The sequence below is a fragment of the Cyprinus carpio genome, chromosome B3 (genome assembly GCF_018340385.1).
Source record: "Cyprinus carpio isolate SPL01 chromosome B3, ASM1834038v1, whole genome shotgun sequence".
Lineage (NCBI taxonomy): Eukaryota > Metazoa > Chordata > Actinopteri > Cypriniformes > Cyprinidae > Cyprinus > Cyprinus carpio.
Window position 1 is genome coordinate 4,560,968 of NC_056599.1, and position 15,319 is coordinate 4,576,286.

Sequence of the window (15,319 nt, forward strand, 5' to 3'; positions counted from 1 at the left end):
ACCGATCTACATTTTCTTCCCCTACACCAGGCATCTTCAAATGTCATTGGGTTTGTAGTCGAGAGGAAGGATAAGCAATGCCATACACTGAACCGACAGAAGAACGGGAAACTAAAATCAACTCGTTCAAGGTTTTTAAGGGGAGAGAAATCAAAACTAATATGCTCAAGGTTTATAACGAGAAAGAGAGTTTAATAAAAAAGTAAGGATACACTTGAAAGAATAATATATAATATATATTATATAATATATATAATATATATATAAACTGTTCATACAATTTATTTATTTGAAATATATATATATATATTTGTCTGTGTTGTTGTTGTCTCTGTGTACTGGAAGGTTATGTAAACTAAGCATACTTGGCAACAAAGCTCTTTCTGATTAATAATACCCTTTTCATTATTTCAATTGTACATTGCACACCGTACACCAAACCAACAAATAGTGAAAAACAACTTTAAAAATGATTAGTTTTCCTTTACTTTACTTATTTAGCAGACAACTTTATCCAAATGGCGGTTCATTTCAAGCTAGATCAAAGAAAAAGAGAAAAAAACCCCAGAATAATTGTCTGTGGTAAGGGCCTTGGTTATTAATGTTGTGGCTGGTTCAGATGTCTTCAGCACAAGTCGTGATGGTTTGAGGAGATGGTGTGGAGGCTGGTGGATCAGAGGAACAGAGACGGTGAGGTTCTGGAAATCAGCTTTGTGCCTCGTTCAGTTTGAGCTCATATGAAGAATGAACCGTGGATTTTGATTCAGACCTCAATCTCAGCTTTGAACTGCTCAGATTCCTGCACTGCATGAGATCATCAGATCTGACCTTCATCAGTGTCCTATAGATGCAGGAGAACGCTTCATACAGCACATGTCTCAACATCCATCTTTTTCAGATCCAAACTGTTCACGTGATTTAGTAAAATGAAGGAAAACTGAATTTAATAGAAACTGAAGAGGTGATTGATGACATCAGTCTCACCTGAAGATCCTTTTACGCAGCAAGAAACAGAAATACCAGAAAAATGATGATGAAAAAGCCAGAAGCCACCACAGCTGATCTAAACAAGTGATCAAATATCACATCAGCCGATCTATAACGATTAATAAATATTAAAAAGAGATTTAAAGCTGTGAATGTTGTACCTGATTTGCTGGAGAGACGCTTCTTCAGGAGATCTTCACAGGATCACAAATATGAGCAAGATGAGAGAAAAGAGTGAAAGGATCGATCTGCAGTTTTTTATTAGTGAATAATCAACGTTTATCAGCTGAAACTCACCTGATTTGGAGTCGCTGCGTTCATTCCTCCCTGAAAACACATTCACAATCTCAGATTCACTTGAAGATTCACAGAAGATTCAGTTCAACACAGGTTTACTGAAGTTTTTTCTCCCCACCTCTGAATGGGGTCACACGACTGAAATGAGACTGAAATGAGAGAAAGAAGAATTAGACCCAAGCATTTATAATGTTAATGAAGGATTAAATATGAAAACAGATGAAATGTTGAGCGTTGAGTTGATTTACTCCATCAGCAGAATCACAGATGATCCATGTTTTTAATTCACCAGCGAGACTGACGAGACGATCAGATTTACAGCCGTCACAGGACCCAATCAGTGTTTGAGGATCTGATGGATCTGCTATCAGACGCCCGTCCTGAACAAAAAAAACCCATCAGATCATGTGTGTGTGTGTGTGTGAGTGAGTTTGTGAGTGTTTGAGTGTGTGTGAGTGAGTGGGTGTGTGTGGTGTATGTGTGTGTGTGTGTGAGTGGGGTTGTGTGGGTTTTGTGTCGGGTGTTTTGTTTTGTGTGTGTGAGTGTGCGTGTGTTTGTGTGGGGTTGTGTGAGTTTTGTGAGTGTGCGTGTGAGTGTGTATGTGCGAGTGTGTGTGTGTGTGTGTGGTGTGTGTGTGTGTGTGTATAAAGGTGTATTTTGAGGACAGAAACACACTCTCACCGTAGATACCAGCTCTGCTCACAGTCTCTGAGTGTGTGATTCAGTGATCAAGGGAAGTTTGAACTCAAACCCCCGTCAGTCTCAATCCTGCACACGTCAACTGATGTTGGGCATGTTTTAGCTCAGAGGAAGCTGTTTGAAGTCACAGAACAAAAAACTGAATTATACTGCATAACACGTGTTTAATTAAAAAAGAAAAAAAAACACGTGGAAGGTGTGTATTGATGTGCATTTAAAACGATGAAATGTTAGCATCACAGTTCCATAACTTAAAAAATATTTTTTAAAAGCTTTGACTTTGAAACAAATAACAATAAACCTAAAAAAGGTATTCACATTCAGAAGTGCTTTTTATTGAAACCGACGGCAAAAAAACATATTTCTCCATAGACCCCGTTCTACACATAGACTCGTTTTCTGACTAAATCAGTTCATGAGGAAAAAAATACTCTAGTTATGATTAAAATTATCACAAAATTAAAACCACTCTGTTACAGCGAGCGGGATTCGAACCAGCGTCTCCGACAGCAGACCACAAAACCGCTGCACCTCGCTCCTAGCACGCCTCTTGAGCCTAGGTTTACCAGAGCAATAACTATTCAACTTCCACGAATAAACAATATCATCAGCCTATTTACCAGCATATTATACTAAAACATGATTCAATGTAAAATTCCGATTCCCTAAAATGGTCATGCAGAATAAATCTTCCAAACTATTCTCTCAGCATGTTTGCAACTAGACTGCTAGAACTAGAACTAACTTTGGTTACAACTTGAAAACCCGACATTCACCGGCATAAAATGTAATCGCACTGGAATATTGCGGCATTTTTTTTACAAACCCACAGCATTGACATGTTATTCTGCAAATATTTGGCTACTGGTTGAAATTAACAGCAATATAAATTAAACGTCTTCTTATAATAAATCGAATCCAAAAGCACTCACCGTAGCTGTGAAATACTGACGATATCAGTGTGTGTATGTGCGTGTGCGTGTGCGTGTGCGCGCGTGAGTGATTGTGAGACCCACGCACCCGTCTGATGTAATTGGCTTGTTGGGCTTTAATACGTATTGTTTCCTGTTTCCTACTATGTATCCTTGCGGCCCTTTCCCCCCCTGCCAACCCGAATGTAGTATTCAAACAAACAGGGACACTTGTGTTCTCTTATTCTATTAAACATAAATGATAAAGTTTATTGTAAATGGGGAAAAAAGAGGCGACCTTGTTTATAAAAAACGAGTTACACGTGGAACTACTTCGCATCGCGGACTGCATGCGGGGCGGAGCTTGGGTAATTGCACAATGTGCATGCACGAGAAATTCCGAGAATCAGACCGTCTCCACCACACTTATTTACATACTGTGTGTAATGCACGCCCCTGTAAGCGGCGCATGGATGACAGAGTAAAACGCAGTCGAATCTAATGCGGATCTGAAATCGCATGTTAATGTTATTGTACTTTACTTTGTGTTTGTCGCGTTTGTTCAGAGTGTTTCTTTCATTGATAATATTATCGTGCCTGCCATAGGTTGCCCACACTGCTGCTTCAATATAGAAAGTTTAGGCTGTATAAAAGTATCTGGTTGTTTATTGTAATTGTTGCCAGATGTTCGTGATGTAAAAAAAAACATTTCGCTATATATGGAGGAAACCGACTGAATTTCTCGAATGAACCTATTGAACGTGACGGATATTGCGGTTAAAAAGTTGATCCAGAAAATCATAGACCTCACAAAGATGCTTTGTCCAAAGTTCCTTACATGTTTACAGTCCTGTTGAAGGTTCTAAATATGAAATTAAGGTCTATGGTAATTAGGTAAGATATTCTGTAATGAATGCCAAACAAAAACAAAACAAACATTAATTCCAGGGGGAATATCAGAAGCATTTAAAATAAGTATCTTTACAAACAGTTCCCCGCCGTCGATGAAGATTGATTCTGAGTCTGTATGTACCCCATTATCAAAGTTCCATAAAAAGATAGAAAATACTTTCAGTATGACTGGAATAATCCTTGTCTGGTACCTATTTAAGACGTCAAACCAGCAAATGCATCAACCGTCTTTACTCAGGAAAATACATGCGTCAATACACTGCAACACATCACATGACGTATCAATACTGGCTCCCAAATTCAGGAACCAATGATGCCAGACATCAACCAAGTAATAATTACAGATACACATGATCCCAATACACCACATCACCTCGCACACCACATTAACACCATACTTAATGGGAATTTCTACTTTAGTCTCTGAAACGTTTTGTATTTAATACTTCCTTTTAGACCATCTACAGACCCACTGGTCTTGCAACCGGGATTGGGGGGTTCAACTGTAGTTTCAGGACTCACAATATAGAGCGTTTGATGGTCAGCCAGCCCCCAGAAACAGCTGCTAGTTTTCAGTTGCTCTCTTCAGATTTTGAGTCTCCTTTTGAGCTCCGTTGTTCATCATAAGTCTCTGAAGAGAATTGCGTTGTCTCGTTGATCACCATGGCCGTCTGTCACACAGTGGACGACGATGGATCCACGCACCTTATAGACCATGCCCATTCTGCGGCCACACCCTCCAGATCACCACTCTGGATCTCACCCATGTTATTGAAAAGAAAAACAGAATCATTCCATATCAAAGGAACAAATCTTTCCTTTTCCTCATAATCATGCGATTTCTGGTGCACGCATGTCCTTCTTCAGGAATAGGTCAGAACGGTGACTGAAAATGTCCCTCATTTCCTGTGTTACAAATCTTAGTCTTTGGGGTCTAGTATGACACAAAAATTGTTCTATATATATTTATTTATATTTATTTATTTTTTCATCTAGACATTAACACTAGTGTTTGTAGGGAGATATGAAGTGACTTTTGTACATATGTTACCACAAAATCCTCAACTTACACTAGAGATTTGCATGGAAATATCACATTTTTAGGAAAAAAAAACAAACAAAAATCACATTGAATGCCCTGATCCAAATTTGATTTAAGTTGTTTCTGTATATTGATCTATGGTGTCTAGGGGGTGTAGAATTCCTGCCATCTGCTGTTTTCCGACGAAAAACTTGTAGAAGATTATAGGTTTTTGAAAGATTAGTGTAATGAACATAAATATCCCTTCAAAAACAACAAACAAACAAACAAACAAACAACAACAAACAAAACAAAACAGTATTTTTTTCTCTCTCAAGAGTAAGATTAGTCTTTGTTGTTTTGAGTTATTTTGAAGTGGCCCCCCCTTCTGCCTTTTGCAATACATGCCCACATAAATTTGCAGAACTATGCCACAATCTTGTGACTAAAACTTTATTTGCACGGAACATTTTTTTTTTTTTATCTAAAAAGTCAAAATCTAAACAATTTGAAATGTTACTTAAATAGTAAATAAAAACAACACCAACAAAAAAAAAAGGAGATAAAAACAGCTGCAATAAGCAGATATGAAATGGTGTTGTGTGTGTAGAGAGTGTGTGCGTGTGGCGTGTGTGTTTGTGTGTGTGTTGTGTTGGGGTGTGTGTTGTGGTGTGTATATGTCATACGTGAGTGAGAGCTCGTTCCACGCTGTATTTCTAGTATCATGCCCTTCATTTTTGTTTGTGTTGGTGACATTTTCAGATTTATATGCAGGATTTATTGAATTTGTTTTTACAAAATGCAAAAAAAAAATGTATGATATTTTTTGCATTTCCCATTCATTTTCAATTGGGGTCATACTGTCCCCAAAGACCAGATTCGTAATATTTTCTTTTTCTTTTTTTATTAAGGTGACTACAAATAGAAAATGTTGAAAATAAGTCACAGAATCTTATTCCAGGTGGGTGATGAAGGAAACCATTTTTAAAACTAGTAAAAGTTGACATTGGGGTCGTATTGACCCTATCGGACTGATTGAGGTGGTAAATGTCTGGACGTATCCCTCGCCAACCCATTGTGGCTGGTGTCTGGGTGCACCAGTAGTATGCCAAAATGCTGTTCTTTTTCAGCAAATCTTTGAATTCATCATGAAGTACGAAAGTAGCGTTGCAGGCTTTGTTCATTCACCTATTTTGTTCAGAGCCTCCATACAACCGACCAAACAATCTCTTCAGACTAGTAGTTTAGTAGCTTGAGCAGGTCTTAATTTTGTGGACATACAGAAAGACTTTCTAACCATTTGGAGTAAGCTCATCCACTATGATCATGAAACATATTATTCAGGAAAAGGAACCAGCAAAATATGCAACCATCTCCAGCACTCACGCCAGAAATTGCCATGGATGGAAGAGGGAATTGACTCAGCATTCGTTTATTTCTCGTTGTTCGCTGTAAGTTCTGCTTTCCTTTTACATTCCATATCACTCACGTTTTTGGATCAATCGTTTTTAATTACGGGCACACGACTGGAGCAGTTCGCCACTCACCTTATTCACGGTACTACTGAGAGTATACATGTTATCTGTCTGCTTGTGCTCACCAAATTCGCGACCTTACCTCCGTCGTGCCGTTCTGTCTCCACACGTGCTCTTCATTGCAAAAGTGCCCGGGTTTGTGGGACTGACTTTATAAAAGGTTAGGGGGAACCTCTGGTTTCACGGTCAAATGTGTAGACGTTACTATCCTTCTGCAGAGGTGCCTAATCATTCTACAAAGACCTCGGCACTATACGTCGCTCAACGCACTTCTTGGACGTGGGTGACATCCCCTGCGCGCTGTTAGGGTTTATCGCACATATCTCGAATTGCCTTTCCATTGCAACGTTATATTTTCTGGAGCCCAGTCTGTCTATCCCGTCACACAAATTTGGGCTCTGTTTCCTTCCACTACAATTAAAAGTAACTCATTGACTTGATCTTCGTATTGCACAGTGACTGTGAATTGGCCCAAAAACTGAATGTTTTCACACTGTGTAATGTCTTTAATAACTTTTACTCTGGGCTGCTCCCCATGTGGCAAAACTGTTGTATACTAATTCGATGTGAAATAATACTCACAGCAGCTCCGGTATTGTTAACTTCAATCAAATAAATCCTGCTGGATAGCAACAGTCAAAACATCTGTGTCCTCAGTGTCACTTAAACAGAGAGAACATTTACTACTCTTGGCTCCCCTCAGCATACATATACCGACCGTAACTTTGTGCTTCTGTTTCTGTGTGACTCAGCAGATTTATTTCATATAATATTACATATATGGTTAATATACGCCTTATATATATATATATATATAGATATTATATATATATATATATATATCTATATATATAATATATATATATATCTATAATACTCTATGTTAATGATGAAGTGGCTAATATAAGTAATAAATCCGGTAAATATATTATTTAATTCTAACTATGGTTATTAATTTATTGAATGAATTGGCAGATATAAAGATTTAAAACACGACTAATGACCAAGGTATTGTTTAATTTGTATATAGATTACCTTTTATATTACGTTTTATATTATCATCTCACACATGGATCGGCATTTTTCTATAATGTCTAATTCCATGTGTCCCTGTCTCGGTCATTGTTGGTTCTTGTCACATGACCCTTAGTGTTTGCTATAAGTAGCCCTCTTGTTGCCATTGTCGCTTGTCCTGTATTTGAATGCCACCTTTCCCTGTGCGGGGAGCTAGGTCTGGTTCCATGCCAAGTCTGTCAGTTACAAAACCTGTCTCTATATAGTTTGCATCATCAGTATTGTGTGTAGTTTGTCTTTTAATGCAGGACGATTGGCTCATATTTTGATGGATCGGTTGGGCAACCCTAGTCCATCATTAACCTGCCAGGCTGCTGCCTCTGTGAGTGGGGCGTGCCAAGAAACTAATAACTAAACAGAGTGGGGCTGCTGTGAGTCTGCAGGGGTGTATTCACATAAAGCAGGGTTTAACTTAACGCTATACCCCTGAAACCCATCAGATTGATTAACCCAAACCTTTGCTTACACTCGAGGGTATGCTGGTTCAATAAACAACGTTCATTCAACACAGAAGTATGTTCCAGATTAACACCCAAACATTTCTCAACCCCCGGGCCACGGATCTATGAGTCACTATGGAACAGACGCTAAGAAAAAGCGCGCCATATTACCTTCTTTCTTCTTCTTTGTGTTCAATGGTCAGTTTAACATGCTCTACTGCATATCGCCACCTAGTTTTGATGGTTGTTTTAAAAATCACTTTGTCATAGTTATTTTTCGTTTAATCTTTAATCACTAAGCAATACGAACCTATATTGTTTGTTTGATGCTAATTATATAACAATAAATATCTTTTTTTTTATAGAATTATAATATAGAAAATGCAGATCCATGTAAATAAATTCATTATAAGTAGCCTACATTAGAATAAATAAACATTACTTTGTTATCATATAGTGTTTTATAAATTATATACATCTCGATAAACTATTATATATGGCAATAAATAAAATATAAGAACATATTATAATAATAGGACCTTATTATTATTACCTTATATATATTTGATTGCTATATTGCAATCATCATATATTTTGTGTGCAATCTGTCCACGCGCACATGGAGCTCTGGTCAGCAGGTCACGCATGCGCTGATAGCTCTGAGGTGAAGTGAACTAACATTAACTGCATTACATTTCAGAGTATGTTACTGGCAGGATTGTTTTTATTACTTGAAAGTCTGGTGTTTGTTTTGACCAGCAGATGGAGCTCAAACTGATGAAGTCAATTCCGCTTCAGTCTGAAAAGTTCTGCTCATTCTTGCTCTCAGCTTCACCATGGATTCTTAGGTTTCCAGAATGATTTTAGTCATAAGAAAAAGGCAATAATTCTGACCCATACAATGTATTGTTGGCTATTTCTGCAAATATACCCATGCTTATGACTGGTTTTGAGCTCCAGGCTCACATTTATTGACAGCATTATATTCTCTGTGAACAGACGTGTGTCACTCAATCACACACTGTCCTGTTCTGCTTCTGTTGTAAATTTTGCATTAGCTGAAACTGGACAGTGGGTTTTGTAGCTCCCATCTAGTGCTGGTTGGAGGAAAAGATCGGTTAGAGTTGTGTTGTATTGAAGTTTCTGTGTTCATTGTGCTGGAGCTCCCGACTCACAACTCCTTTAAAGGCATTCTTAAAAGGATCATTATATGGTGTGTAAAAAAAATAAAAAATAAAAAATAAATAATACACGTTTCTATGCTACTCATGTGTGTCTAGCTGTTTGGCATCACCCTCATTGTGGTTTCACTGTGTGAAAATCTCGAGGAAACCAAGTTGAAACTTTCCAAAGCGGGGTGGCAGTCTTGATTTGACTCTTTCTGTAAAAAAACTAATGTTCTTCACTGTGATGGAGACATGTTGATACGCTGAGCAGCTTTAAATGTGTGGTGGCCTGCCAAACACCAAACACACAATAATGTTTAGAGGAGTTTCTTGACCACTTTTGTTTGCCCCAGTGTCTCGTCTCCAGCTGAAGAGGATCAAAAACTGCATCATCAGACATCTGTCAGTCTAAGAGCTGACCTGGGAAGCAGAGAAGAGCAGAAAGCAGCTGATGAAGTGATGAAGAGAAATGAGTTTATTTGGATAACCTTATTGTTTCAGTGCTCGATCAGTTATTGTTAAAATAAAACTCCATATGAATAAAAATCACCAGGTTAAACAACTTGCAAGCATTGCAAGAAAAAAAAAATTAAAATAATAATAACCTAAAATTCAATAAAGAAAAACAGCATAAATGAATAAATGATTTCATGAATAAATTTGTAAATGATGATGAATGATTAAAAGAGTAAATGTGACTGATTATAAATGATGAACAAAATAAATAAAACAACACTTTGGTCACTTGTCAATCTGGTTGAAATGATCTTCCAGTGTTTTCCATTTCATGTATTTATTTGAATTACAGATGCAGATGATGGAGAATAAATCTGTTGAGAAGCTCAGAATGAACACAAACTTCCTTCATCTTCATGTCAAAGATCACAGTGACGTTAAGCCCTGAGTTTGAGTAAATAAGGAGTCGATTCAAACCCTGGACAGGGAGCCGTTTAACTGTTCAGATTCAGATTGATTCAGTGAATCAGGAGCATCAGATCATTTGGACAGCAGCTTCGGGATCCCTGAGAGAAACACATTCAGATTCAGCAGATGAAGAGTCACAGAGATAAAGATTCACTTACAGCAGATGAAGATTCATTCTCATCAGATCACATCATCCGTCTGTTTCACCTCTTCAGAGTTCAAGTGATTCACTCCATTACATTTATTCATTTATCTGAATGACTCACTGCATTCAAACAGCTCATTTGATTCATTCATTCATTCTGTGTGAATCAAACCCATGATCTCAGTGTTGTTCAGGAATCACTCACCTGTTTTCTGAATCATCTTCGTCACGCTGACAGATGAACCTCTGAAAACATCTGACAACAGATTGAATCTGATTATTACATATTATCACATCCAGCACAGACCTGAGTTCATTCAGACTGATAGATTCAGTAATCTGAAGATGAAGAGAAATGTGATTCATGATGAAATATAGAGTGAGATTTAACGATTCTTTAAGATTGATCACGTCACCTGAAGATCCTTTTACGGATCAAGAAGATGATGAGAAGAACAATGATGAAAACAGCCAAAAGCCACCAGAAGTGATCTACTGTATACAAGAGATAGAAAATACAAACAGCCGATCGACTGAATGAACAAATAACAAAGAAACCAATGAACTCAGCTGATATATGAACATAATGAAAAGAATATCCTGAAGCACATCCACAGATGTCCCGCTCTTAATGTTTTTACCTGAATGATGGAGATCTGGAGTCACTTCATTCAGGAGATCTTCACAGTGATCGCAAATATGAGTCAATATGAGAGAAAAGAGTGAAAAGTGGATCAGATCTGCAGTGTTTTATTAGTGAATAATCAGCACGTTTATCAGCTGAACCTCACCTGAGTTTGGAGTCGCTGCAGTTTTCATTCCTCACTGAAAAACACATCCACAATCATCATGATTCACTTGAAGATTCACACAAGATTCAGTTCAACACAGAGTTTACTGAAGTGTTTGTTTCACCTCTGAATGCGGTCACACGACTGAAATGAGACTGAAATGAGAGAAAGAAGAATTAGAGCAGCATTTATAATGTTCATGAAGGATTAAATATGAAAAACAGATGAATGTTGAGCGATTAAGTTGATTTACTCCATCAGCAGAATCACAGATGATTTCATGATTCAGATTCACACAGTGAGACGTGACGAGACGATCAGATTTTACAGCCGTCACGGGAACAATCAGTGTTTGAGGATCTGATGGATCTGCTATCAGACGCCCGTCCTGAACAAATAAAACACACCATCAGATTGTGTGTGTGTGTGTGTGTGTGTGTGTGTATATATATATATGTGTGCGTGTGTGCGTGGGTGTGTGTGTGTGTGTGTGTATATTATATATTATATATATATATATATATATATATATTAGGGCTGTCACGATATTAGATTTTTCATATCACAGCTATTGTGGCCATAAGAATTCACAATATCGATATATTGTGATATCTATAGAAACCTTGGGGGTTTCATATCAGTCAAATTACTTTTTTACTTTGTTTACTGAGTTTTTGTTTTTCATCCAATGAACATAAGGATACTGATAAACGCAAAAGACTCTGGCTTTCTCCGTCTTCTTTGAAGCTCCTATGAAATAACAAGATAGAAAATACTGTCAAGTTCAACAGTATGATGAATACAATAAGATGTCATTTGTTAACATTAATGTATTAACTAACATGAATGAACAATGAACAATACATCTATTACACAATTTATTAATCTTTGTTAATTTTAATAAAAATAATGTGTGTGTGTGTGTGTGTGTGTATATATATATATATAGCCCCCTGAAAACTATGTGCAAGTGCACCGAGGGCAAAAAGCTGCATTAAACGCAAAGGATGCTCACACCAAATGTTGAATAGATAAAGAAAATCTATTTATGACATTATTTTTGACAGCATCCTCATTTTACCGCATTTTTACAACAAGTGCCCTCAAACTTTTCGCAGTACTGTAGCTTTGCAGGAAGGTTTCTTCAAGCGTCTTGGAGACAAAGTTCCTCTGGATTGAGTCTGTCTCAGTTTGTTCTGTTTCTTCATGTCACTCCAGACAGACTGATGATGATCAGATTAGATCAGATTATGTATTTCTCATCATCGTGTATTTTGTGTCATATCTGCTGAACGAAACATGATAACAGAGAAAATGCAACAACATTATACTGTTCAGGTGAACAGTTAATGCCCCAATCAGCAATGTGAGAAGGAAATCAAAGTATCTGAGTATCACAGTATCTAAGCATTTACAATATTCCACATTATGGCTATGTTTTTCTTTCTTTGCTAATTCGTTAATATTTTTGTTTTCAAGAATACAATCATATATTTCAGAGATATATAAAAATCATCTCAGGTAAGTGTGTTCCAAAACATTCTTGTTCTCTCTTAACAACGCTCTAACATCAAATGCAGAAGGCAATGCTATCAGGTGAACAGTTAATGGTGTATTCAGTGACTTTATGAGAAGGATTACAATGAAATCACAGTTTCTCAGAAGATGCAGATTCGGCCCCAGTCCGCCCCTGATTGCATGTGTGCCTGCATCAGAGAGTATGTTCATTTATTTCATTATGCTGTGTATTTACACTGTTAGAATGAATTTGGCTTAACACGTGCTTATCGCGTATGCTGTAAGGTAATCTCTATAATCCTGTTACACAGTCACTATATCTGAGCATTGTCCCTGGATTTATGGTCTCTTGGTTTTGTGATCTCTGCCTATTTCGTAGATTTACCCTTTTGCCTGAGTTTCCTGTCTTGTCGAGTGTTTGGATTGCCTGCCTGTGTTTTGACCTGTTGCTTGTATTTTGGATCACGTCTGAGGTTTGTCCCAAATTAAGCTGCTTTTGGATCTCCAAACTTTCAAGTCTCTGAGTAGGATGTAACAATTATTAGGCCTATTATTATTATTATTATTATTATTTTATTCAGTTATTATAATTACAGTGATTCACTTGCTGTACTTAATAGATCAAAAGAAGTTTCAATGGTTGTGAATGTTACTCTTGATTAATTTCTGATTCTGAGAGAAGTTGAATGTGCCAGCTCAAATTTGAGTATAAAAGTGCAAATTCATAAAGACTATTGTTATTTCAGTTTGTTATTTGTCTAATAAATGATGGTACAGTTTTTAGGTTTAAACAAGAAATTTTATTTATTTAATTATTTTTTTACAAATTTCTAAAATATTTGTGTTTTTTCTTATGACAGGTCTAATAAATGTAAGCCATTTTTGAAAAAAGTGTGATGCAACTGGTGCCATATTCTAAAATAATCATCAGGTAACATGATGTCACTGAAAGTTCTCTAAACATATTTGCGTTGAACTGCTGTCATTCACCTTTTTTTCACTTTAACTTCTAACCCAAACCTTCCTGTTCACACACAGTAGTGATGGAAGTTCGGATCATTTTACCGACTCGGACCTTTGAGTCTCGTTCAGCAAAATGAATGAATCACTTCCCGAGACGACTCGTTCTTCCCGAGTCACATTAAAGATTCATTCAAGATGAACGAATCGTCCAGGAACGACACATCACTAGCACAGAGTGACTCCACCCATAAATGACTTTCTGCTCTCGTGAAGCAACATGGCGATTTGAAGTTTTGTTCAAGATGTTCTTAAAGGTAGGCTAAACATTTGACATATAATACATATACACTGTAAATGTGAGATTCAGCGCTAAAGCACGGGTTTATATTTATTCTGAATGAAATTATTGTTGGAATGAGCCGCACTAGTTAGTTTCACTTTCATTTTTGTAACAGAACTGTATCAGAAACAAATATCTGCGTTCAGTGTTGAGAAGCAGAGATATCTGATGCCATGCAGTGTTCAGTTCATGTTTAGTTCTCTGTCTGTACATGTACTCGAGATGGTGGAGAATAATCAGTGTTGTATAGTCGGGCTGTAGCTGGGGCCTTGTTTGTGTAACAACGACACACATTATCATGTTTCAGTCTAGTCATCCTCCATTCAGCGTTTCAAACTGTGTGTCGTGTTCAGTTCTGAAAGACAAGACAATGAAACTCTCTGAAGATGATTCAGTCTTTCTCTTCCTCTTATCAGAGCTGAGGAGATTACTTTAGAAATTGTAGTCCATTACTGATTCCAAATTACATGACCAAAATTACAGTTTTAGGTAATATAATCAGACTACTTTTGATTAGTTGTAGATTACTTACAGATACACTCGTTTATCACATTGATTTAAATAGGATAATCTTGTACCATATTGATAAAAAATACAAAGAGTAAGAAAAATATATTCCATTCATTGTAATTAACTTAAAAAGCATTGCACATTGCATTGTCAAGGTTCCCCAAATGGGTTTGTAAGTTTAATGAAAAGCTAATAATTAATTAAATCATAATAATGTAAAATTAAAATAAATCACTTTAAAATTAAACCAGTCAAATATATGTGTGTTTTTTCACCTGCATGTCATGTGACCAGAGAACCTTGAACAATTAAATGTGATACTTCATTATTAAAATATTTATTTTAAAATCTTAGGGGCACTTCATGTGTGTATATATAGAGTAAAAGAGGTTCAGATGATAAACCTGAAATTACTTTTGGAAATCCAGTATTCAAATGCTGTGTAGCCTCCTGACTAATACAGGTGCATCTCAATGTGGAAAAGTTAATTTATTTCAGTAATTCAACTCAAATTGTGAAACTTGTGTATTAAATAAATTCAATGCACACAGACTGAAGTAGTTTTTTGTGTTTGGTTCTTTTAATTGTGATGATTTTGGCTAACATTTAACAAAAAAACCACCAATTCATCTCTACAAATTAGAATACTTCATAAGACTAATAAAAAAAAATGTTAGTGAATTGTTAGTCTTCTGGAAAGTATGTTCATTTACTGTACATGTACTCAATACTTGTTAGGGGCTCCTTTTGCTTTAATTACGGTCTCAATTCGGCGTGGCATGGAGGTGATCAGTTTGTGGCACTGCTGAGGTGGTATGGAAGCCCAGGTTTCTTTGACAGTGGCCTTCAGCTCATCTGCGTTTTTTGGTCTCTTGTTTCTCATTTTCCTCTTGACAATACCTCATAGATTCTCTCTGGGGTTCAGGTCTGGTGAGTTTACTGGCCAGTCAAGCACACCAACACCCATGGTCATTTAACCCACTTTTGGTGTTTTTGGCAGTGTGGGCAGGTGCCAAATCCTGCTGGAAAATGAAATCAGCATCTTGAAAAAGCTGGTCAGCAGAAGGAAGCATGAAGTGCTCCAAA

General features: G+C 36.9%; 2 protein-coding genes and 1 long non-coding RNA gene across 5 annotated transcripts in view; 1 reads left to right on the top strand and 2 right to left on the bottom strand.

Annotated features, from left to right (window-relative positions):
* Positions 1-15,319, bottom strand: part of LOC109070911 — a 172,745-nt gene that overhangs the window by 35,623 nt on the left and 121,803 nt on the right. The gene's annotated exons all lie outside the window — the stretch shown is intronic.
* On the bottom strand, positions 10,542-11,117 carry LOC122136750. The gene is made up of 4 exons (XR_006154339.1): positions 11,027-11,117; positions 10,903-10,936; positions 10,753-10,791; positions 10,542-10,606 (listed from the first exon to the last, which is right to left on the bottom strand). It is a non-coding gene; the product is annotated as an uncharacterized LOC122136750 (long non-coding RNA).
* The window catches only part of LOC122136711, a 102,158-nt gene continuing 100,460 nt past the window's right edge, over positions 13,622-15,319 (top strand). For all 3 annotated transcript variants that reach the window (XM_042721167.1, XM_042721165.1, XM_042721166.1), the window contains exon 1: positions 13,622-13,697. The gene's annotated coding sequence lies outside the window, so the exon portion shown is untranslated. The remainder of the gene's footprint in view (positions 13,698-15,319) is intronic.